The following is a 23177-nucleotide window of genomic DNA, read 5'->3' on the forward strand; positions in this document are numbered from 1 at the left end:
AATGTATAGCGCATTCGACTTCTAGTTAATGTTAAATGTGGCTAGCAGGTGGCTTTGTGGTACAATGTACAGCACATTCGACTTCTAGTTAATGGTAAATGTGGATGGCAGGTGGCTTTGTGGTACAATGTACAGCGCATTCGACTTCTAGTTAATGGTAAATGTAGATGACAGGTGGCTTTGTGGTACAATGTACAGCGCATTCGACCTCTAGTTAATGGTAAATGTGGATAGCAGGTGGCCTTGTGGTACCATGTACAGCGCATTGGATTTCTAGTTAATGGTAAATGTGGAGAGCAGGTGGCTTTGTGGTACAATGTATAGCGCATTCGACTTCTAGTTAATGGGAAATGTGGATGGCAGGTGGCCTTGTGGTACAATGTACAGCACATTCGACCTCTAGTTAATGGTAAATGTGGATGGCAGGTGGCTTTGTGGTACAATGTACAGCGCATTCGACCTCTATTTAATGGTAAATGTGGATAGCAGGTGGCCTTGTGGTACAATGTACAGCGCATTGGACTTCTAGTTAATGGTAAATGTGGACAGCAGGTGGCTTTGTGGTACAATGTATAGCGCATTCGACTTCTAGTTAATGGAAAAATGTGGATGGCAGGTGGCTTTGTGGTATAATGTACAGCGCATTCAACTTCTAGTTAATGGTAAATGTAGATGGCAGGTGGCCTTGTGGTACAATGTACAGCACATTGGACTTCTAGTTAATGGAAATGAGGATGGCAGGTGGCTTTGTGGTACAATGTACAGCACATTCGACTTCTAGTTAATGGTAAATGTGGATAGCAGGTGGCTTTGTGGTAAATGTACAGCACATTGGACCTCGAGTTAATGTAAATGTGGATGGCAGGTAGCCGTGTGGTATAATGTACAGCACATTCGACTTCTGGTTAATGGTAAATGTGGATAGCAGGTGGCTTTGTGGTACAATGTACAGCACATGCAACTTCTAGTTAATGGTAAATGTGGCTAGCAGGTGGCTTTGTGGTACAATGTACAGCGCATTCGACTTCTAGTTAATGGTAAATGTGGATGACAGGTGGCCTTGTGGTACAAAGTACAGCACATTCAGCTTCAAGTTAATGGTAAATGTGGATGGCAGGTGGCCTTGTGGCACAAAGTACAGCACATTCAACTTCTAGTTAATGGTAAATGTGGATAGCAGGTGGCTTTGTGGTACAATATACAGCGCATTCGACTTCTGGTTAAGGGTAAATGTGGATGGCAGGTGGCTTTGTGGTACAATATACAGCGCATTCGACTTCTAGTTAATGGTAAATGTGGATGGCAGGTGGCTTTGTGGTACAATATACAGCGCATTCGACTTCTAGTTAATGGTAAATGTGGATGGCAGGTGGCTTTGTGGTACAATATACAGCGCATTCGACTTCTTGTTAATGGTAAATGTGGAGAGCAGGTGGCTTTGTGGTACAATGTATAGCGCATTCGACTTCTAGTTAATGGTAAATGTGGATGGCAGGTGGCTTTGTGGTACAATGTACAGCGCATTCGGCTTCTAGTTAATATAAATGTGGATGGCAGGTGGCTTTGTGGTACAATGTACAGCGCATTTGGGGTCTAGTTAATGGTAAATGTGGATAGCAGGTGGCTTTGTGGTAAATGTACAGCACATTGGACCTCGAGTTAATGTAAATGTGGATGACAGGTAGCCTTGTGGTACAATGTACAGCACATTCGAATTCTGGTTAATGGTAAATGTGGATAGCAGGTGGCTTTGTGGTACAATGTACAGCACATACGACTTCTAGTTAATGGTAAATGTGGCTAGCAGGTGGCCTTGTGGTACAATGTACAGCGCATTCGACTTCTAGTTAATGGTAAATGTGGATGACAGGTGGCCTTGTGGTACAAAGTACAGCACATTCAGCTTCAAGTTAATGGTAAATGTGGATGGCAGGTGGCCTTGTGGTACAAAGTACAGCACATTCAACTTCTAGTTAATGGTAAATGTAGATGGCAGGTGGCTTTGTGGTACAAAGTACAGCACATTCAACTTCTAGTTAATGGTAAATGTGGATAGCAGGTGGCTTTGTGGTACAATGTACAGCGCATTCGACCTCGAGTTAATGGTAAATGTGGATGGCAGGTGGCTTTGTGGTACAATGTACAGCACATTCGACTTCTAGTTAATGGTAAATGTGGATGACAGGTGGCCTTGTGGTACAAAGTACAGCGCATTCAACTTCTAGTTAATGGTAAATGTAGATGGCAGGTGGCTTTGTGGTACAAAGTACAGCACATTCAGCTTCAAGTTAATGGTAAATGTGGATGGCAGGTGGCCTTGTGGTACAAAGTACAGCACATTCAACTTCTAGTTAATGGTAAATGTAGATGGCAGGTGGCTTTGTGGTACAAAGTACAGCACATTCAACTTCTAGTTTATGGTAAATGTGGATAGCAGGTGGCTTTGTGGTACAATGTACAGCGCATTCGACCTCTAGTTAATGGTAAATGTGGATGGCAGGTGGCTTTGTGGTAAAATATACAGCGCATTCGACTTCTAGTTAATGGTAAATGTGGAGAGCAGGTGGCTTTGTGGTACAATGTATAGCGCATTCGACTTCTAGTTAATGGTAAATGTGGATCGCAGGTGGCCTTGTGGTATAATGTGCAGCGCATTCGACCTCTAGTTAATGGTAAATGTGGATAGCAGGTGGCTTTGTGGTACAATGTATAGCGCATTCGACTTCGAGTTAATGGTAAATGTGGATAGCAGGTGTCTTTGTGGTACAATGTATAGCGCATTCGACATCTAGTTAATGGTAAATGTGGATGGCAGGTGGCTTTGTGGTACAATGTACAGCGCATTCGACTTCAAGTTAATGGTAAATGTGGATGGCAGGTGGCTTTGTGATACAATGTACAGCACATTGGACTTCTGGTTAATGTAAATGAGGAGGGCAGTTGGCGTTGTGGTACAATGTACAGCGCATTTGACTTCTAGTTAATGGTAAATGTGAATAGCAGGTGGCTTTGTGGTACAATGTACAGCACATTTGACTTCTAGTTAATGGTAAATGTGGATGGCAGGTGGCTTTCTGGTACAATGTACAGCACATTCGACTTCTAGTTAATGGTAAATGTGGATAGCAGGTGGCTTTGTGGTACAATGTACAGCAACTTCGACTTCCAGTTAATGGTAAATGTGAATAGCAGGTGGCTTTGTGGTAAATATACAGCACATTGGACTTCTAGTTAATGGTAAATGTGGATGGCAGGTAGCCTTGTGGTACAATGTACAGCGCATTCGACCTCTAGTTAATGGTAAATGTGGCTAGCAGGTGGCCTTGTGGTACAATGTACAGCGCATTCGACTTCTAGTTAATGGTAAATGTGGATGACAGGTGGCCTTGTGGTACAAAGTACGGCACATTCAGCTTCAAGTTAATGGTAAATGTGGATGGCAGGTGGCCTTGTGGTACAATGTACAGCACATTCAACTTCTAGTTAATGGTAAATGTGGATGGCAGGTGGCTTTGTGGTACAATCTACAGCGCATTCGACATCTAGTTAATGGTAAATGTGGATGGCAGGTGGCTTTGTGGTACAATCTACAGCGCATTCGACATCTAGTTAATGGTAAATGTGGATGGCAGGTGGCTTTGTGGTACAATGTACAGCACATTCAACTTCTGGTTAATGGTAAATGTGGATGGCAGGTGGCCTTGTGGTACAATGTACAGCGCATTCGACTTCTAGTTAATGGTAAATGTGGATGGCAGGTGGCTTTGTGGCACAATGTACAGCGCATTCGACTTCTAGTTAATGGTAAATGTGGATGGCAGGTGGCCTTGTGGTACAATGTACAGCGCATTCGACTTCTAGTTAATGGTAAATGTGGATGGCAGGTGGCCTTGTGGTACAATGTACAGCGCATTCGACTTCTAGTTAATGGTAAATGTGGATGGCAGGTGGCCTTGTGGTACAATGTACAGCGCATTCGACATCTAGTTAATGGTAAATGTGGATGGCAGGTGGCTTTGTGGTACAATGTACAGCGCATTGGACTTCGTGTTAATGGTAAATGTGGATGGCTGGTGGCTTTGTGGTACAATGTACAGCGCATTCGACTTCTGGTTAATGGTAAATGTGGATAGCAGGTGGCTTTGTGGTATAATGTACAGCACATTGGACCTCTAGTTAATGTAAATGTGGATGGCAGGTAGCCTTGTGGTACAATGTACAGCACATTCGACTTCTGGTTAATGGTAAATGTGGATAGCAGGTGGCTTTGTGGTAAACGTACAGCACATTGGACCTTGAGTTAATGTAAATGTGGATGGCAGGTGGCTTTGTGGTACAATGTACAGCGCATTCGACTTCTAGTTAATGGTAAATGTGGATGGCAGGTGGCCTTGTGGTACAATGTACAGCGCATTGGACTTCTAGTTAATGGTAAATGTGGATAGCAGGTGGCTTTGTGGTACAATGTATAGCGCATTCGACTTCTAGTTAATGTTAAATGTGGCTAGCAGGTGGCTTTGTGGTACAATGTACAGCACATTCGACTTCTAGTTAATGGTAAATGTGGATGGCAGGTGGCTTTGTGGTACAATGTACAGCGCATTCGACTTCTAGTTAATGGTAAATGTGGATGGCAGGTGGCTTTGTGGCACAATGTACAGCACATTCAACTTCTGGTTAATGGTAAATGTGGATGGCAGGTGGCCTTGTGGTACAATGTACAGCGCATTCGACTTCTAGTTAATGGTAAATGTGGATGGCAGGTGGCTTTGTGGCACAATGTACAGCGCATTCGACTTCTAGTTAATTGTAAATGTGGATGGCAGGTGGCCTTGTGGTACAATGTACAGCGCATTCGACTTCTAGTTAATGGTAAATGTGGATGGCAGGTGGCCTTGTGGTACAATGTACAGCGCATTCGACTTCTAGTTAATGGTAAATGTGGATGGCAGGTGGCCTTGTGGTACAATGTACAGCGCATTCGACTTCTAGTTAATGGTAAATGTGGATGGCAGGTGGCTTTGTGGCACAATGTACAGCACATTCAACTTCTGGTTAATGGTAAATGTGGATGGCAGGTGGCCTTGTGGTACAATGTACAGCGCATTCGACATCTAGTTAATGGTAAATGTGGATGGCAGGTGGCTTTGTGGTACAATGTACAGCGCATTGGACTTCGTGTTAATGGTAAATGTGGATGGCATGTGGCTTTGTGGTACAATGTACAGCGCATTCGACTTCTGGTTAATGGTAAATGTGGATAGCAGGTGGCTTTGTGGTTTAATGTACAGCACATTGGACCTCTAGTTAATGTAAATGTGGATGGCAGGTAGCCTTGTGGTACAATGTACAGCACATTCGACTTCTGGTTAATGGTAAATGTGGATAGCAGGTGGCTTTGTGGTAATCGTACAGCACATTGGACCTTGAGTTAATGTAAATGTGGATGGCAGATGGCTTTGTGGTACAATGTACAGCGCATTCGACTTCTAGTTAATGGTAAATGTGGATGGCAGGCAGCTTTGTGGTATAATGTACAGCACATTCGACTTCTAGTTAATGGTAAATGTGGATGGCAGGTGGCTTTGTGGTACAATGTACAGCACATTCGACTTCTGGTTAATGGTAAATGTGGATAGCAGGTGGCTTTGTGGTACAACGTACAGCGCATTCGACTTCTAGTTAATGGTAAATGTGGCTAGCAGGTGGCCTTGTGGTACAATGTACAGCACATTCGACTTCTAGTTAATGGTAAATGTGGATAGCAGGTGGCTTTGTGGTACAATGTATAGCGCATTCGACCTCTAGTTAATGGTAAATGTGGATGGCAGGTGGCTTTGTGGTACAATATACAGCGCATTCGACTTCTAGTTAATGGTAAATGTGGAGAGCAGGTGGCTTTGTGGTACAATGTAGAGCGCATTCGACTTCTAGTTAATGGTAAATGTGGATGGCAGGTGGCCTTGTGGTACAATGTACAGCGCATTGGACTTCTAGTTAATGGTAAATGTGGATAGCAGGTGGCTTTGTGGTACAATGTATAGCGCATTCGACTTCTAGTTAATGTTAAATGTGGCTAGCAGGTGGCTTTGTGGTACAATGTACAGCACATTCGACTTCTAGTTAATGGTAAATGTGGATGGCAGGTGGCTTTGTGGTACAATGTACAGCGCATTCGACTTCTAGTTAATGGTAAATGTAGATGACAGGTGGCGTTGTGGTACAATGTACAGCGCATTCGACCTCTAGTTAATGGTAAATGTGGATAGCAGGTGGCCTTGTGGTACCATGTACAGCGCATTGGATTTCTAGTTAATGGTAAATGTGGAGAGCAGGTGGCTTTGTGGTACAATGTATAGCGCATTCGACTTCTAGTTAATGGGAAATGTGGATGGCAGGTGGCCTTGTGGTACAATGTACAGCGCATTCGACCTCTATTTAATGGTAAATGTGGATAGCAGGTGGCCTTGTGGTACAATGTACAGCGCATTGGACTTCTAGTTAATGGTAAATGTGGACAGCAGGTGGCTTTGTGGTACAATGTATAGCGCATTCGACTTCTAGTTAATGGAAAAATGTGGATGGCAGGTGGCTTTGTGGTATAATGTACAGCGCATTCAACTTCTAGTTAATGGTAAATGTAGATGGCAGGTGGCCTTGTGGTACAATGTACAGCACATTGGACTTCTAGTTAATGGAAATGAGGATGGCAGGTGGCTTTGTGGTACAATGTACAGCACATTCGACTTCTAGTTAATGGTAAATGTGGATAGCAGGTGGCTTTGTGGTAAATGTACAGCACATTGGACCTCGAGTTAATGTAAATGTGGACGGCAGGTAGCCGTGTGGTATAATGTACAGCACATTCGACTTCTGGTTAATGGTAAATGTGGATAGCAGGTGGCTTTGTGGTACAATGTACAGCACATGCAACTTCTAGTTAATGGTAAATGTGGCTAGCAGGTGGCCTTGTGGTACAATGTACAGCGCATTCGACTTCTAGTTAATGGTAAATGTGGATGACAGGTGGCCTTGTGGTACAAAGTACAGCACATTCAGCTTCAAGTTAATGGTAAATGTGGATGGCAGGTGGCCTTGTGGCACAAAGTACAGCACATTCAACTTCTAGTTAATGGTAAATGTGGATAGCAGGTGGCTTTGTGGTACAATATACAGCGCATTCGACTTCTGGTTAAGGGTAAATGTGGATGGCAGGTGGCTTTGTGGTACAATATACAGCGCATTCGACTTCTAGTTAATGGTAAATGTGGATGGCAGGTGGCTTTGTGGTACAATATACAGCGCATTCGACTTCTAGTTAATGGTAAATGTGGATGGCAGGTGGCTTTGTGGTACAATATACAGCGCATTCGACTTCTTGTTAATGGTAAATGTGGAGAGCAGGTGGCTTTGTGGTACAATGTATAGCGCATTCGACTTCTAGTTAATGGTAAATGTGGATGGCAGGTGGCTTTGTGGTACAATGTACAGCGCATTCGGCTTCTAGTTAATATAAATGTGGATGGCAGGTGGCTTTGTGGTACAATGTACAGCGCATTTGGGGTCTAGTTAATGGTAAATGTGGATAGCAGGTGGCTTTGTGGTAAATGTACAGCACATTGGACCTCGAGTTAATGTAAATGTGGATGACAGGTAGCCTTGTGGTACAATGTACAGCACATTCGAATTCTGGTTAATGGTAAATGTGGATAGCAGGTGGCTTTGTGGTACAATGTACAGCACATACGACTTCTAGTTAATGGTAAATGTGGCTAGCAGGTGGCCTTGTGGTACAATGTACAGCGCATTCGACTTCTAGTTAATGGTAAATGTGGATGACAGGTGGCCTTGTGGTACAAAGTACAGCACATTCAGCTTCAAGTTAATGGTAAATGTGGATGGCAGGTGGCCTTGTGGTACAAAGTACAGCACATTCAACTTCTAGTTAATGGTAAATGTAGATGGCAGGTGGCTTTGTGGTACAAAGTACAGCACATTCAACTTCTAGTTAATGGTAAATGTGGATAGCAGGTGGCTTTGTGGTACAATGTACAGCGCATTCGACCTCTAGTTAATGGTAAATGTGGATGGCAGGTGGCTTTGTGGTACAATGTACAGCACATTCGACTTCTAGTTAATGGTAAATGTGGATGACAGGTGGCCTTGTGGTACAAAGTACAGCGCATTCAACTTCTAGTTAATGGTAAATGTAGATGGCAGGTGGCTTTGTGGTACAAAGTACAGCACATTCAGCTTCAAGTTAATGGTAAATGTGGATGGCAGGTGGCCTTGTGGTACAAAGTACAGCACATTCAACTTCTAGTTAATGGTAAATGTAGATGGCAGGTGGCTTTGTGGTACAAAGTACAGCACATTCAACTTCTAGTTTATGGTAAATGTGGATAGCAGGTGGCTTTGTGGTACAATGTACAGCGCATTCGACCTCTAGTTAATGGTAAATGTGGATGGCAGGTGGCTTTGTGGTAAAATATACAGCGCATTCGACTTCTAGTTAATGGTAAATGTGGAGAGCAGGTGGCTTTGTGGTACAATGTATAGCGCATTCGACTTCTAGTTAATGGTAAATGTGGATGGCAGGTGGCCTTGTGGTATAATGTGCAGCGCATTCGACCTCTAGTTAATGGTAAATGTGGATAGCAGGTGGCTTTGTGGTACAATGTATAGCGCATTCGACTTCGAGTTAATGGTAAATGTGGATAGCAGGTGTCTTTGTGGTACAATGTATAGCGCATTCGACATCTAGTTAATGGTAAATGTGGATGGCAGGTGGCTTTGTGGTACAATGTACAGCGCATTCGACTTCTAGTTAATGGTAAATGTGGATGGCAGGTGGCTTTGTGATACAATGTACAGCACATTGGACTTCTGGTTAATGTAAATGAGGAGGGCAGTTGGCGTTGTGGTACAATGTACAGCGCATTTGACTTCTAGTTAATGGTAAATGTGAATAGCAGGTGGCTTTGTGGTACAATGTACAGCACATTTGACTTCTAGTTAATGGTAAATGTGGATGGCAGGTGGCTTTCTGGTACAATGTACAGCACATTCGACTTCTAGTTAATGGTAAATGTGGATAGCAGGTGGCTTTGTGGTACAATGTACAGCAACTTCGACTTCCAGTTAATGGTAAATGTGAATAGCAGGTGGCTTTGTGGTAAATATACAGCACATTGGACTTCTAGTTAATGGTAAATGTGGATGGCAGGTAGCCTTGTGGTACAATGTACAGCGCATTCGACCTCTAGTTAATGGTAAATGTGGCTAGCAGGTGGCCTTGTGGTACAATGTACAGCGCATTCGACTTCTAGTTAATGGTAAATGTGGATGACAGGTGGCCTTGTGGTACAAAGTACGGCACATTCAGCTTCAAGTTAATGGTAAATGTGGATGGCAGGTGGCCTTGTGGTACAATGTACAGCACATTCAACTTCTAGTTAATGGTAAATGTGGATGGCAGGTGGCTTTGTGGTACAATCTACAGCGCATTCGACATCTAGTTAATGGTAAATGTGGATGGCAGGTGGCTTTGTGGTACAATCTACAGCGCATTCGACATCTAGTTAATGGTAAATGTGGATGGCAGGTGGCTTTGTGGTACAATGTACAGCACATTCAACTTCTGGTTAATGGTAAATGTGGATGGCAGGTGGCCTTGTGGTACAATGTACAGCGCATTCGACTTCTAGTTAATGGTAAATGTGGATGGCAGGTGGCTTTGTGGCACAATGTACAGCGCATTCGACTTCTAGTTAATGGTAAATGTGGATGGCAGGTGGCCTTGTGGTACAATGTACAGCGCATTCGACTTCTAGTTAATGGTAAATGTGGATGGCAGGTGGCCTTGTGGTACAATGTACAGCGCATTCGACTTCTAGTTAATGGTAAATGTGGATGGCAGGTGGCCTTGTGGTACAATGTACAGCGCATTCGACATCTAGTTAATGGTAAATGTGGATGGCAGGTGGCTTTGTGGTACAATGTACAGTGCATTGGACTTCGTGTTAATGGTAAATGTGGATGGCTGGTGGCTTTGTGGTACAATGTACAGCGCATTCGACTTCTGGTTAATGGTAAATGTGGATAGCAGGTGGCTTTGTGGTATAATGTACAGCACATTGGACCTCTAGTTAATGTAAATGTGGATGGCAGGTAGCCTTGTGGTACAATGTACAGCACATTCGACTTCTGGTTAATGGTAAATGTGGATAGCAGGTGGCTTTGTGGTAAACGTACAGCACATTGGACCTTGAGTTAATGTAAATGTGGATGGCAGGTGGCTTTGTGGTACAATGTACAGCGCATTCGACTTCTAGTTAATGGTAAATGTGGATGGCAGGTGGCCTTGTGGTACAATGTACAGCGCATTGGACTTCTAGTTAATGGTAAATGTGGATAGCAGGTGGCTTTGTGGTACAATGTATAGCGCATTCGACTTCTAGTTAATGTTAAATGTGGCTAGCAGGTGGCTTTGTGGTACAATGTACAGCACATTCGACTTCTAGTTAATGGTAAATGTGGATGGCAGGTGGCTTTGTGGTACAATGTACAGCGCATTCGACTTCTAGTTAATGGTAAATGTGGATAGCAGGTGGCTTTGTGGTACAATGTACAGCGCATTCGACCTCTAGTTAATGGTAAATGTAGATGACAGGTGGCTTTGTGGTACAATGTACAGCGCATTCGACCTCTAGTTAATGGTAAATGTGGATGGCAGGTGGCTTTGTGGTACAATGTACAGCGCATTCGACTTCTAGTTAATGGTAAATGTAGATGACAGGTGGCTTTGTGGTACAATGTACAGCGCATTCGACCTCTAGTTAATGGTAAATGTGGATAGCAGGTGGCCTTGTGGTACAATGTACAGCGCATTGGACTTCTAGTTAATGGTAAATGTGGAGAGCAGGTGGCTTTGTGGTACAATGTACAGCGCATTCGACTTCTAGTTAATGGTAAATGTGGATGGCAGGTGGCTTTGTGGTACAATATACAGCGCATTCGACTTCTAGTTAATGGTAAATGTGGATAGCAGGTGGCTTTGTGGTACAATATACAGCGCATTCGACTTCTAGTTAATGGTAAATGTGGAGAGCAGGTGGCTTTGTGGTACAATGTATAGCGCATTCGACTTCTAGTTAATGGTAAATGTAGATGGCAGGTGGCTTTGTGGTACAATGTACAGCGCATTCGGCTTCTAGTTAATATAAATGTGGATGGCAGGTGGCTTTGTGGTACAATGTACAGCGCATTTGGGGTCTAGTTAATGGTAAATGTGGATAGCAGGTGGCTTTGTGGTAAATGTACAGCACATTGGACCTCGAGTTAATGTAAATGTGGATGACAGGTAGCCTTGTGGTACAATGTACAGCACATTCGAATTCTGGTTAATGGTAAATGTGGATAGCAGGTGGCTTTGTGGTACAATGTACAGCACATACGACTTCTAGTTAATGGTAAATGTGGCTAGCAGGTGGCCTTGTGGTACAATGTACAGCGCATTCGACTTCTAGTTAATGGTAAATGTGGATGACAGGTGGCCTTGTGGTACAAAGTACAGCACATTCAGCTTCAAGTTTATGGTAAATGTGGATGGCAGGTGGTCTTGTGGTACAAAGTACAGCACATTCAACTTCTAGTTAAGGGTAAATGTGGATGGCAGGTGGCCTTGTGGTACAAAGTACAGCACATTCAACTTCTAGTTAATGGAAAATGTAGATGGCAGGTGGCTTTGTGGTACAAAGTACAGCACATTCAACTTCTAGTTAATGGTAAATGTGGATAGCAGGTGGCTTTGTGGTACAATGTACAGCGCATTCGACCTCTAGTTAATGGTAAATGTGGATGGCAGGTGGCTTTGTGGTACAATATACAGCGCATTCGACTTCTAGTTAATGGTAAATGTGGAGAGCAGGTGGCTTTGTGGTACAATGTATAGCGCATTCGACTTCTAGTTAATGGTAAATGTGGATAGAAGGTGTCTTTGTGGTACAATGTATAGCGCATTCGACTTCTAGTTAATGGTAAATGTGGATGGCAGGTGGCTTTGTGGTACAATGTACAGCGCATTCGACTTCTAGTTAATGGTAAATGTGGATGGCAGGTGGCTTTGTGATACAATGTACAGCACATTGGACTTCTGGTTAATGTAAATGAGGAGGGCAGTTGGCGTTGTGGTACAATGTACAGCGCATTCGACTTCTAGTTAATGGTAAATGTGAATAGCAGGTGGCTTTGTGGTACAATGTACAGCAACTTCGACTTCTAGTTAATGGTAAATGTGAATAGCAGGTGGCTTTGTGGTAAATATACAGCACATTGGACTTCTAGTTAATGGTAAATGTGGATGGCAGGTAGCCTTGTGGTACAATGTACAGCACATTCGACTTCTGGTTAACGGTAAATGTGGATAGCAGGTGGCTTTGTGGTACAATGTACAGCAACTTCGACTTCTAGTTAATGGTAAATGTGAATAGCAGGTGGCTTTGTGGTAAATATACAGCACATTGGACTTCTAGTTAATGGTAAATGTGGATGGCAGGTAGCCTTGTGGTACAATGTACAGCACATTCGACTTCTGGTTAATGGTAAATGTGGATAGCAGGTGGCTTTGTGGTATAATGTACAGCACATTGGACCTCTAGTTAATGTAAATGTGGATGGCAGGTAGCCTTGTGGTACAATGTACAGCACATTCGACTTCTGGTTAATGGTAAATGTGGAAAGCAGGTGGCTTTGTGGTATAATATACAGCACATTGGACTTCTAGTTAATGTAAATGAGGATGGCAGGTGGCTTTGTGGTACAATGTATAGCGCATTCGACTTCTAGTTAATGGTAAATGTGGATAGCAGGTGGCTTTGTGGTAAATGTACAGCACATTGGACCTCGAGTTAATGTAAATGTGGATGGCAGGTAGCCTTGTGGTACAATGTACAGCACATTCGACTTCTGCTTAATGGTAAATGTGGATGGCAGGTGGCTTTGTGGTACAATGTACAGCACATTCGACTTCTGGTTAATGGTAAATGTGGATAGCAGGTGGCTTTGTGGTACAATGTACAGCACATACGACTTCTAGTTAATGGTAAATGTGGCTAGCAGGTGGCCTTGTGGTACAATGTACAGCGCATTCGACTTCTAGTTAATGGTAAATGTGGCTAGCAGGTGGCCTTGTGGTACAATGTACAGCGCATTCAGCTTCAAGTTAATGGTAAATGTGGATGGCAGGTGGCCTAGTGGTACAAAGTACAGCACATTCAGCTTCAAGTTAATGGTAAATGTGGATAGCAGGTGGCCTTGTGGTACAATGTACAGCACATTCGACTTCTGCTTAATGGTAAATGTGGATGGCAGGTGGCCTAGTGGTACAATGTACATCACATTCAACTTCTAGTTAATGGTAAATGTGGATAGCAGTTGGCTTTGTGGTACAATGTACAGCGCATTCGACCTCTAGTTAATGGTAAATGTGGATGGCAGGTGGCTTTGTGGTACAATGTACAGCGCATTCGACTTCTAGTTAATGGTAAATGTGGATGGCAGGTGGCTTTGTGGCACAATGTACAGCACATTCAACTTCTGGTTAATGGTAAATGTGGATGGCAGGTGGCCTTGTGGTACAATGTACAGCGCATTCGACTTCTAGTTAATGGTAAATGTGGATGGCAGGTGGCTTTGTGGCACAATGTACAGCACATTCGACTTCTAGTTAATGGTAAATGTGGATAGCAGGTGGCTTTGTGGTACAATGTACAGCGCATTCGACTTCTAGTTAATGGTAAATGTGGATGGCAGGTGGCCTTGTGGTACAATGTACAGCGCATTCGACTTCTAGTTAATGGTAAATGTGGATGGCAGGTGGCTTTGTGGCACAATGTACAGCACATTCAACTTCTGGTTAATGGTAAATGTGGATGGCAGGTGGCCTTGTGGTACAATGTACAGCGCATTCGACATCTAGTTAATGGTAAATGTGGATGGCAGGTGGCTTTGTGGTACAATGTACAGCGCATTGGACTTCGTGTTAATGGTAAATGTGGATGGCAGGTGGCTTTGTGGTACAATGTACAGCGCATTCGACTTCTGGTTAATGGTAAATGTGGATAGCAGGTGGCTTTGTGGTATAATGTACAGCACATTGGACCTCTAGTTAATGTAAATGTGGATGGCAGGTAGCCTTGTGGTACAATGTACAGCACATTCGACTTCTGGTTAATGGTAAATGTGGATAGCAGGTGGCTTTGTGGTAAACGTACAGCACATTGGACCTTGAGTTAATGTAAATGTGGATGGCAGGTGGCTTTGTGGTACAATGTACAGCGCATTCGACTTCTAGTTAATGGTAAATGTGGATGGCAGGCAGCTTTGTGGTATAATGTACAGCACATTCGACTTCTAGTTAATGGTAAATGTGGATGGCAGGTGGCTTTGTGGTACAATGTACAGCACATTCGACTTCTGGTTAATGGTAAATGTGGATAGCAGGTGGCTTTGTGGTACAATGTACAGCGCATTCGACTTCTAGTTCATGGTAAATGTGGCTAGCAGGTGGCCTTGTGGTACAATGTACAGCGCATTCGACCTCTAGTTAATGGTAAATGTGGATGGCAGGTGGCTTTGTGGTACAATATACAGCGCATTCGACTTCTAGTTAATGGTAAATGTGGAGAGCAGGTGGCTTTGTGGTACAATGTAGAGCGCATTCGACTTCTAGTTAATGGTAAATGTGGATGGCAGGTGGCCTTGTGGTACAATGTACAGCGCATTGGACTTCTAGTTAATGGTAAATGTGGATAGCAGGTGGCTTTGTGGTACAATGTACAGCGCATTCGACTTCTAGTTAATGGTAAATGTGGATGGCAGGTGGCTTTGTGGTACAATGTACAGCGCATTCGACCTCTAGTTAATGGTAAATGTGGATAGCAGGTGGCCTTGTGGTACAATGTACAGCGCATTGGACTTCTGGTTAATGGTAAACGTGGATGGCAGGTGGCTTTGTGGTACAATGTACAGCCCATTCGACTTCTAGTTAATGGTAAATGTAGATGACAGGTGGCTTTGTGGTACAATGTACAGCGCATTCGACCTCTAGTTAATGGTAAATGTGGATAGCAGGTGGCCTTGTGGTACAATGTACAGCGCATTGGACTTCTAGTTAATGGTAAATGTGGAGAGCAGGTGGCTCTGTGGTACAATGTACAGCGCATTCGACTTCTAGTTAATGGGAAATGTGGATGGCAGGTGGCCTTGTGGTACAATGTACAGCACATTCGACCTCTAGTTAATGGTAAATGTGGATGGCAGGTGGCTTTGTGGTACAATGTACAGCGCATTCGACCTCTATTTAATGGTAAATGTGGATAGCAGGTGGCCTTGTGGTACAATGTACAGCGCATTGGACTTCTAGTTAATGGTAAATGTGGACAGCAGGTGGCTTTGTGGTACAATGTATAGCGCATTCGACTTCTAGTTAATGGAAAAATGTGGATGGCAGGTGGCTTTGTGGTATAATGTACAGCGCATTCAACTTCTAGTTAATGGTAAATGTAGATGGCAGGTGGCCTTGTGGTACAATGTACAGCACATTGGACTTCTAGTTAATGGAAATGAGGATGGCAGGTGGCTTTGTGGTACAATGTACAGCACATTCGACTTCTAGTTAATGGTAAATGTGGATAGCAGGTGGCTTTGTGGTAAATGTACAGCACATTGGACCTCGAGTTAATGTAAATGTGGATGGCAGGTAGCCGTGTGGTATAATGTACAGCACATTCGACTTCTGGTTAATGGTAAATGTGGATAGCAGGTGGCTTCGTGGTACAATGTACAGCACATACAACTTCTAGTTAATGGTAAATGTGGCTAGCAGGTGGCCTTGTGGTACAATGTACAGCGCATTCGACTTCTAGTTAATGGTAAATGTGGATGACAGGTGGCCTTGTGGTACAAAGTACAGCACATTCAACTTCTAGTTAATGGTAAATGTGGATAGGAGGTGGCTTTGTGGTACAACGTACAGCGCATTCGACCTCTAGTTAATGGTAAATGTGGATGGCAGGTGGCTTTGTGGTACAATATACAGCGCATTCGACTTCTAGTTAATGGTAAATGTGGATGGCAGGTTTCTTTGTGGTACAATGTACAGCGCATTCGACTTCTGGTTAAGGGTAAATGTGGATGGCAGGTGGCTTTGTGGTACAATATACAGCGCATTCGACTTCTAGTTAATGGTAAATGTGGAGAGCAGGTGGCTTTGTGGTACAATGTACAGCGCATTCGACTTCTAGTTAATGGTAAATGTGGATGGCAGGTGGCTTTGTGGTACAATATACAGCGCATTCGACTTCTAGTTAATGGTAAATGTGGAGAGCAGGTGGCTTTGTGGTACAATGTACAGCGCATTCGACTTCTAGTTAATGGTAAATGTGGATGGCAGGTGGCTTTGTGGTACAATATACAGCGCATTCGACTTCTAGTTAATGGTAAATGTGGATGGCAGGTGGCTTTGTGGTACAATATACAGCGCATTCGACTTCTAGTTAATATAAATGTGGATGGCAGGTGGCTTTGTGGTACAATGTACAGCGCATTTGGGGTCTAGTTAATGGTAAATGTGGATAGCAGGTGGCTTTGTGGTAAATGTACAGCACATTGGACCTCGAGTTAATGTAAATGTGGATGACAGGTAGCCTTGTGGTACAATGTACAGCACATTCGAATTCTGGTTAATGGTAAATGTGGATAGCAGGTGGCTTTGTGGTACAATGTACAGCACATACGACTTCTAGTTAATGGTAAATGTGGCTAGCAGGTGGCCTTGTGGTACAATGTACAGCGCATTCGACTTCTAGTTAATGGTAAATGTGGATGACAGGTGGCCTTGTGGTACAAAGTACAGCACATTCAGCTTCAAGTTAATGGTAAATGTGGATGGCAGGTGGCCTTGTGGTACAAAGTACAGCACATTCAACTTCTAGTTAATGGTAAATGTAGATGGCAGGTGGGTTTGTGGTACAAAGTACAGCACATTCAACTTCTAGTTAATGGTAAATGTGGATAGCAGGTGGCTTTGTGGTACAATGTACAGCGCATTCGATCTCTAGTTAATGGTAAATGTGGATGGCAGGTGGCTTTGTGGTACAATATACAGCGCATTCGACTTCTAGTTAATGGTAAATGTGGAGAGCAGGTGGCTTTGTGGTACAATGTATAGCGCATTCGACTTCTAGTTAATGGTAAATGTGGATGGCAGGTGGCCTTGTGGTATAATGTGCAGCGCATTCGACCTCTAGTTAATGGTAAATGTGGATAGCAGGTGGCTTTGTGGTACAATGTATAGCGCATTCGACTTCTAGTTAATGGTAAATGTGGATAGCAGGTGTCTTTGTGGTACAATGTATAGCGCATTCGACTTCTAGTTAATGGTAAATGTGGATGGCAGGTGGCTTTGTGGTACAATGTACAGCGCATTCGACTTCTAGTTAATGGTAAATGTGGATGGCAGGTGGCTTTGTGATACAATGTACAGCACATTGGACTTCTGGTTAATGTAAATGAGGAGGGCAGTTGGCGTTGTGGTACAATGTACAGCGCATTCGACTTCTAGTTAATGGTAAATGTGAATAGCAGGTGGCTTTGTGGTACAATGTACAGCAACTTCGACTTCTAGTTAATGGTAAATGTGAATAGCAGGTGGCTTTGTGGTAAATATACAGCACATTGGACTTCTAGTTAATGGTAAATGTGGATGGCAGGTAGCCTTGTGGTACAATGTACAGCACATTCGACTTCTGGTTAATGGTAAATGTGGATAGCAGGTGGCTTTGTGGTATAATGTACAGCACATTGGTCCTCTAGTTAATGTAAATGTGGATGGCAGGTAGCCTTGTGGTACAATGTACAGCACATTCGACTTCTGGTTAATGGTAAATGTGGAAAGCAGGTGGCTTTGTGGTATAATGTACAGCACATTGGACTTCTAGTTAATGTAAATGAGGATGGCAGGTGGCTTTGTGGTACAATGTATAGCGCATTCGACTTCTAGTTAATGGTAAATGTGGATAGCAGGTGGCTTTGTGGTACAATGTACAGCACATTCGACTTCTGGTTAATGGTAAATGTGGATAGCAGGTGGCTTTGTGGTACAATGTACAGCACATACGACTTCTAGTTAATGGTAAATGTGGCTAGCAGGTGGCCTTGTGGTACAATGTACAGCGCATTCGACTTCTAGTTAATGGTAAATGTGGATGACAGGTGGCCTTGTGGTACAAAGTACGGCACATTCAGCTTCAAGTTAATGGTAAATGTGGATGGCAGGTGGCCTTGTGGTACAATGTACAGCACATTCAACTTCTAGTTAATGGTAAATGTGGATGGCAGGTGGCTTTGTGGTACAATCTACAGCGCATTCGACATCTAGTTAATGGTAAATGTGGATGGCAGGTGGCTTTGTGGTACAATATACAGCGCATTCGACTTCTAGTTAATGGTAAATGTGGATGGCAGGTGGCTTTGTGGCACAATGTACAGCACATTCAACTTCTGGTTAATGGTAAATGTGGATGGCAGGTGGCCTTGTGGTACAATGTACAGCGCATTCGACTTCTAGTTAATGGTAAATGTGGATGGCAGGTGGCTTTGTGGCACAATGTACAGCGCATTCGACTTCTAGTTAATGGTAAATGTGGATGGCAGGTGGCCTTGTGGTACAATGTACAGCGCATTCGACTTCTAGTTAATGGTAAATGTGGATGGCAGGTGGCCTTGTGGTACAATGTACAGCGCATTCGACTTCTAGTTAATGGTAAATGTGGATGGCAGGTGGCCTTGTGGTACAATGTACAGCGCATTCGACATCTAGTTAATGGTAAATGTGGATGGCAGGTGGCTTTGTGGTACAATGTACAGCGCATTGGACTTCGTGTTAATGGTAAATGTGGATGGCAGGTGGCTTTGTGGTACAATGTACAGCGCATTCGACTTCTGGTTAATGGTAAATGTGGATAGCAGGTGGCTTTGTGGTATAATGTACAGCACATTGGACCTCTAGTTAATGTAAATGTGGATGGCAGGTAGCCTTGTGGTACAATGTACAGCACATTCGACTTCTGGTTAATGGTAAATGTGGATAGCAGGTGGCTTTGTGGTAAACGTACAGCACATTGGACCTTGAGTTAATGTAAATGTGGATGGCAGGTGGCTTTGTGGTACAATGTACAGCGCATTCGACTTCTAGTTAATGGTAAATGTGGATGGCAGGCAGCTTTGTGTTATAATGTACAGCACATTCGACTTCTAGTTAATGGTAAATGTGGATGGCAGGTGGCTTTGTGGTACAATGTACAGCACTTTCGACTTCTGGTTAATGGTAAATGTGGATAGCAGGTGGCTTTGTGGTACAATGTACAGCGCATTCGACTTCTAGTTAATGGTAAATGTGGCTAGCAGGTGGCCTTGTGGTACAATGTACAGCGCATTCGACCTCTAGTTAATGGTAAATGTGGATGGCAGGTGGCTTTGTGGTACAATATACAGCGCATTCGACTTCTAGTTAATGGTAAATGTGGATAGCAGGTTGCTTTGTGGTACAATGTAGAGCGCATTCGACTTCTAGTTAATGGTAAATGTGGATGGCAGGTGGCCTTGTGGTACAATGTACAGCGCATTGGACTTCTAGTTAATGGTAAATGTGGATAGCAGGTGGCTTTGTGGTACAATGTATAGCGCATTCGACTTCTAGTTAATGTTAAATGTGGCTAGCAGGTGGCTTTGTGGTACAATGTACAGCACATTCGACTTCTAGTTAATGGTAAATGTGGATGGCAGGTGGCTTTGTGGTACAATGTACAGCGCATTCGACTTCTAGTTAATGGTAAATGTAGATGACAGGTGGCTTTGTGGTACAATGTACAGCGCATTCGACCTCTAGTTAATGGTAAATGTGGATAGCAGGTGGCCTTGTGGTACAATGTACAGCGCATTGGACTTCTAGTTAATGGTAAATGTGGAGAGCAGGTGGCTTTGTGGTACAATGTACAGCGCATTCGACTTCTAGTTAATGGTAAATGTGGATGGCAGGTGGCTTTGTGGTACAATATACAGCGCATTCGACTTCTAGTTAATGGTAAATGTGGATGGCAGGTGGCTTTGTGGTACAATATACAGCGCATTCGACTTCTGGTTAATGGTAAATGTGGATAGCAGGTGGCTTTGTGGTATAATGTACAGCACATTGGACCTCTAGTTAATGTAAATGTGGATGGCAGGTAGCCTTGTGGTACAATGTACAGCACATTCGACTTCTGGTTAATGGTAAATGTGGAAAGCAGGTGGCTTTGTGGTATAATGTACAGCACATTGGACTTCTAGTTAATGTAAATGAGGATGGCAGGTGGCTTTGTGGTACAATGTATAGCGCATTCGACTTCTAGTTAATGGTAAATGTGGATAGCAGGTGGCTTTGTGGTAAATGTACAGCACATTGGACCTCGAGTTAATGTAAATGTGGATGGCAGGTAGCCTTGTGGTACAATGTACAGCACATTCGACTTCTGGTTAATGGTAAATGTGGAAAGCAGGTGGCTTTGTGGTATAATGTACAGCACATTGGACTTCTAGTTAATGTAAATGAGGATGGCAGGTGGCTTTGTGGTACAATGTATAGCGCATTCGACTTCTAGTTAATGGTAAATGTGGATAGCAGGTGGCTTTGTGGTAAATGTACAGCACATTGGACCTCGAGTTAATGTAAATGTGGATGGCAGGTAGCCTTGTGGTACAATGTACAGCACATTCGACTTCTGCTTAATGGTAAATGTGGATAGCAGGTGGCTTTGTGGTACAATGTACAGCACATTCGACTTCTGGTTAATGGTAAATGTGGATAGCAGGTGGCTTTGTGGTACAATGTACAGCACATACGACTTCTAGTTAATGGTAAATGTGGCTAGCAGGTGGCCTTGTGCTACAATGTACAGCGCATTCGACTTCTAGTTAATGGTAAATGTGGATGACAGGTGGCCTTGTGGTACAAAGTACGGCACATTCAGCTTCAAGTTAATGGTAAATGTGGATGGCAGGTGGCCTTGTGGTACAATGTTCAGCACATTCAACTTCTAGTTAATGGTAAATGTGGATGGCAGGTGGCTTTGTGGCACAATGTACAGCGCATTCGACATCTAGTTAATGGTAAATGTGGATGGCAGGTGGCTTTGTGGTACAAAGTACAGCACATTCAACTTCTGGTTAATGGTAAATGTGGATGGCAGGTGGCCTTGTGGTACAATGTACAGCGCATTCGACTTCTAGTTAATGGTAAATGTGGATGGCAGGTGGCTTTGTGGCACAATGTACAGCGCATTCGACTTCTAGTTAATGGTAAATGTGGATGGCAGGTGGCCTTGTGGTACAATGTACAGCGCATTCGACTTCTAGTTAATGGTAAATGTGGATGGCAGGTTGCCTTGTGGTACAATGTACAGCGCATTCGACTTCTAGTTAATGGTAAATGTGGATGGCAGGTGGCCTTGTGGTACAATGTACAGCGCATTCGACATCTAGTTAATGGTAAATGTGGATGGCAGGTGGCTTTGTGGTACAATGTACAGCGCATTGGACTTCGTGTTAATGGTAAATGTGGATGGCAGGTGGCTTTGTGGTACAATGTACAGCGCATTCGACTTCTGGTTAATGGTAAATGTGGATAGCAGGTGGCTTTGTGGTATAATGTACAGCACATTGGACCTCTAGTTAATGTAAATGTGGATGGCAGGTAGCCTTGTGGTACAATGTACAGCACATTCGACTTCTGGTTAATGGTAAATGTGGATAGCAGGTGGCTTTGTGGTAAACGTACAGCACATTGGACCTTGAGTTAATGTAAATGTGGATGGCAGGTGGCTTTGTGGTACAATGTACAGCGCATTCGACTTCTAGTTAATGGTAAATGTGGATGGCAGGTGGCCTTGTGGTACAATGTACAGCGCATTGGACTTCTAGTTAATGGTAAATGTGGATAGCAGGTGGCTTTGTGGTACAATGTATAGCGCATTCGACTTCTAGTTAATGTTAAATGTGGCTAGCAGGTGGCTTTGTGGTACAATGTACAGCACATTCGACTTCTAGTTAATGGTAAATGTGGATGGCAGGTGGCTTTGTGGTACAATGTACAGCGCATTCGACTTCTAGTTAATGGTAAATGTAGATGACAGGTGGCTTTGTGGTACAATGTACAGCGCATTCGACCTCTAGTTAATGGTAAATGTGGATAGCAGGTGGCCTTGTGGTACAATGTACAGCGCATTGGACTTCTAGTTAATGGTAAATGTGGAGAGCAGGTGGCTTTGTGGTACAATGTACAGCGCATTCGACTTCTAGTTAATGGTAAATGTGGATGGCAGGTGGCTTTGTGGTACAATATACAGCGCATTCGACTTCTAGTTAATGGTAAATGTGGATAGCAGGTGGCTTTGTGGTACAATATACAGCGCATTCGACTTCTAGTTAATGGTTAATGTGGAGAGCAGGTGGCTTTGTGGTACAATGTATAGCGCATTCGACTTCTAGTTAATGGTAAATGTAGATGGCAGGTGGCTTTGTGGTACAATGTACAGCGCATTCGGCTTCTGGTTAATATAAATGTGGATGGCAGGTGGCTTTGTGGTACAATGTACAGCGCATTTGGGGTCTAGTTAATGGTAAATGTGGATAGCAGGTGGCTTTGTGGTAAATGTACAGCACATTGGACCTCGAGTTAATGTAAATGTGGATGACAGGTAGCCTTGTGGTACAATGTACAGCACATTCGAATTCTGGTTAATGGTAAATGTGGATAGCAGGTGGCTTTGTGGTACAATGTACAGCACATACGACTTCTAGTTAATGGTAAATGTGGCTAGCAGGTGGCCTTGTGGTACAATGTACAGCGCATTCGACTTCTAGTTAATGGTAAATGTGGATGACAGGTGGCCTTGTGGTACAAAGTACAGCACATTCAGCTTCAAGTTAATGGTAAATGTGGATGGCAGGTGGCCTTGTGGTACAAAGTACAGCACATTCAACTTCTAGTTAAGGGTAAATGTGGATGGCAGGTGGCCTTGTGGTACAAAGTACAGCACATTCAACTTCTAGTTAATGGAAAATGTAGATGGCAGGTGGCT

The sequence above is a fragment of the Scyliorhinus torazame genome, chromosome 13 (assembly GCF_047496885.1).
Source record: "Scyliorhinus torazame isolate Kashiwa2021f chromosome 13, sScyTor2.1, whole genome shotgun sequence".
Taxonomy (NCBI): Eukaryota; Metazoa; Chordata; class Chondrichthyes; order Carcharhiniformes; family Scyliorhinidae; genus Scyliorhinus; species Scyliorhinus torazame.